Genomic DNA, 3374 nt, shown 5'->3' with positions numbered 1-3374 from the left:
TTGGCTATGGATTTGCCCTATGTGGCTTTTATACACTGAGGAGCCTTCCTAGTGTTTCTAATGTGGACAGGGCTTTTATCATGAAGGTATGTTGATGTTTACAAAGGACCTTTTCTACAAATAATGGATGGTCATATAACTTCTGTCACTGATTCTATTCATATGCTGCATTAGACATATTGATCTGTACATGCTGCAGCCCTTGGGAGCCTGAAATGAAACCAACTTAATTGTGTGATGCATTCTTTCATCAGGTTGTCAAGTTCTATTTGCAAGTAATTTGTTGAGCTTATCAACGTTGATCATGAAAACTTGGATTCAAGGTTCTATTTCAACGTTGTATCCTCAGCACTTTTGGTATCGTGTTCTTACTGGTTCCATAAGATGAATTTGGAAGCATTCCTTCACTTTCTTCTTTATGGAATAGGTACTACTTTTTTAGAGGCTTGATAGCTGCTGTAATAAAATGCTCTCACTAAAATCAACTTAGGGAAAAGGGGTATATTTTAGTTCACACTTCCAGGTTACATTCCACATTGCAGAAAAGACAGAGATCAGAACTTGAGCCACAATCAAGAGCAGCAACAAGCACATGCATGCATGATGTCTGCATGCTTGTTTCTAGCTTTATCCAATCCTATATAGTCCAGAACTACCTGCCTAGGGGATGGTGTCACCCACAATGGACTGGATTCTCATCAGTTAACAATCAAGACAATCCCTCACAGACAAATCTGATAAAGACAATCCCTCAGTTGAGACTCTTGCCCCAAATGATTCTAAGTCATGGCATGTTGACATTTAAAACTAACCAGTATAGCCAGGTAGTAGCCACATGTGCCTTTAATCCCAGCACTTGGGAGGCAGAGGCAGGCAGATTTGTGAGTTTGAGGCCAGCCTGGTCTACAGAGTGAGTTCCAGGACAGCCAGAGATATACAGAGTAACCCTGTCTCAAAAAACCAAAAAGAAAAAAACTAACCAGTATAGTAGTATTCAGCAGTGAATCTGTCCAGTTCTGTGTTTTTTCTTTGTTGACTCTTTAATCATGGTGCTTGACATAGCTCTGTTTAAGCTATTTATATTTGTTTGATGAAATCTCACTTTTCAAGAAGAAAAATAATGCTTTAATTGCCATTGGTTAATATGGGGAACAAAGGAAGAAATGGATAAAGATCCAGCTTAAAAAATGGAGCAGGGCATAAATGATGAAAATTTTGAATTGCTTATGGCCTATGGAAATGAAGAGAGATTATGCGTGTGTTAGATGACAGTAAGGAGTAGGGACATATGCTATCTAGGAATATTTATCAAATATATATTTATGGAAATATTTTGGGGGCTAAGAAAGTTTCTCAGTACTAGATGTGCAAGCATGAGGATCCATATCCAAATTCTCTGTACCTACGAAAAAGCAAGCAGTATGGCCGAGCAAGTGTGAAACCTCCCTGCTATGGCACAGATTCTGCATGCTCCCTGCCAGGCTCTGGGTTCTCTGACCATTAACAGTTGTACTGGTAGAAATGTCACAAGTCTGGAAGGCAAGTTTGCACTGGAACAAAGGTCTCACCCAATGAAGATGATTGATGAACCAGTCTGCCACCATGTCTCCTTAGGGCCCCATAGAAATAAGTTCCTCTTTGGGTTCCTGTCAGAAAGTTGGATGATATGAACTGAGTGGTAGCAACATCATCTCTTTGTAAGGGATGCCCAAGATGGTGAATCAATCCACAGACAACCTCCATCCCTGCTAGCCATCCTTCTAGATCATTGAAAATAAGCATGGAATGACTTTTTTTTTAAAAAAAAAAAAAAAGCAAGTTCCTATCTACCTACTCATTTTTTTACTCATGCCGCCAGGCTGTCCAATCTTTAGACATCTTGACATGATGCTGTCATCTACAAAGTTCATGCTTGAGAAGCACTCATCTAATCTAATTACCCCAAAATATGCAAAATAAAAATTTCACCACTCATTAAAAAAAAAAAAAAAACCTTTGCAACACATGACAGCAATTACAGATAATTTCATAATAGTTTATATTTCCACTGGATGGTGGTGGCACACACCTTTAATCCCAGCACTTGGGAGGCAGAGACAGGCAGATTTCTGAGTTCAAGGCCAGCCTGATCTACAGAGTGAGTTCCAGGACAGTCAGGGTTATACAGAGAAACCTTGTCTTGAAAAAGCCAAAAAAAAAAAAAAAAAGTTTATATTTCCAATTTTGTGTTGGACAAATTTATAGCTATCCTCACCTATACGCATCATCATATGGCCAAGGGATGAAAGGCTAGATATGATAGGATTCCAATACAGACAACATTTACCAAAGTCTGGAAATCCAGATTCCCCTACTTTACCTCATCCCTGCAATGTTACCTTTCAGCACATCTATGTATAGTTTTGGTCTTTTGAAACATTCCATTATTCATGTGCAGATCATTTAATTAAATATGAATAGGAAAGTTAAAATATCCATTTTTTTTAAAGGATCACTATTAACATACACCTTAAAATTATATTTCTTGCTGGGCAGTGGTGGCACATGCCTTTAATCCCAGCACTTGGGAGACAGAGGCAAGCAAATTTCTTTCTTTTTTTTTTTAAATTTAAATGCACTTTATTTTTAGATAACCCATGTGACATTTTTCCTTTAAAAAAATAATGCCTCCACTCCAAATAAATCATGGTCAAAATAAAAGTTTAAGATGACATCAGTCCTACTTGTCCTAAGTCTAAGTGTTGTGTGGATGGTAAGCAGCAGCCAATCATGGTGACAGATCCATTCTGTTAACATTTTTCCATCTCTAAGCCATCCTTAAAGAAAATTATGAATGGAGTCACACCATCTTCACAGTAGTCCAGGAGAGCAACCATACCATCTGGATTCATGTTTTCACCCATAAAAAACTGGTAGTTACTGAAATTAGCAAGGATGTGCTTAATTTGCTCTGCAGCTCCAGTCTTTACTCTTTCAGGTTTCTGTTCTTCAAGTTTGCCTTTGAGTGATTTCATGTAGTCTTCGACGTACTTTTTGTAGGCCTCTTTTGTGAAGCTGGTTTCTTGTAAGTGATGGTTTATGACAATGTCAACACTGGTGACTACTGTGCTTTCGGTACCTTCACCCTCTGGACCTTCAGCGGAAGCATTTCCACCGATGAGCGAGTCATCGATGGCACCCTCTGTTCTACTGACCATCTTGCCCTCCACCTCCAGGCACAGCCCATCCGCGATCTCCTGGATCTTGTAGATGTAGGAGAACAGCTCGTCATGGCTGATGAGGTCCAGGTAGCTAATCATGGTGACGGCTGGGGACGGTGGCGCTAGCCTGACAGTGCAGAGCAAGCGCGGTAGCCAAGCAGGGCTGGGGGGGGG

The 3374-nt window shown here is 39.9% G+C and overlaps 1 pseudogene across 1 annotated transcript; it reads right to left on the bottom strand.

The window, feature by feature from the left end:
* Window positions 1-2674: 2674 nt before the first annotated feature.
* On the bottom strand, window positions 2675-3364 carry LOC116077839 (annotated as a pseudogene). Its single transcript, XR_004113349.1, has one exon. The product of XR_004113349.1 is annotated as a translationally-controlled tumor protein pseudogene (transcript).
* Between the last annotated feature and the right edge of the window lie 10 nt (window positions 3365-3374).

The sequence above is a fragment of the Mastomys coucha genome, unplaced genomic scaffold (assembly GCF_008632895.1).
Source record: "Mastomys coucha isolate ucsf_1 unplaced genomic scaffold, UCSF_Mcou_1 pScaffold5, whole genome shotgun sequence".
NCBI classification, from domain to species: domain Eukaryota; kingdom Metazoa; phylum Chordata; class Mammalia; order Rodentia; family Muridae; genus Mastomys; species Mastomys coucha.
This window is presented reverse-complemented; position numbering and strand designations above follow the sequence as displayed.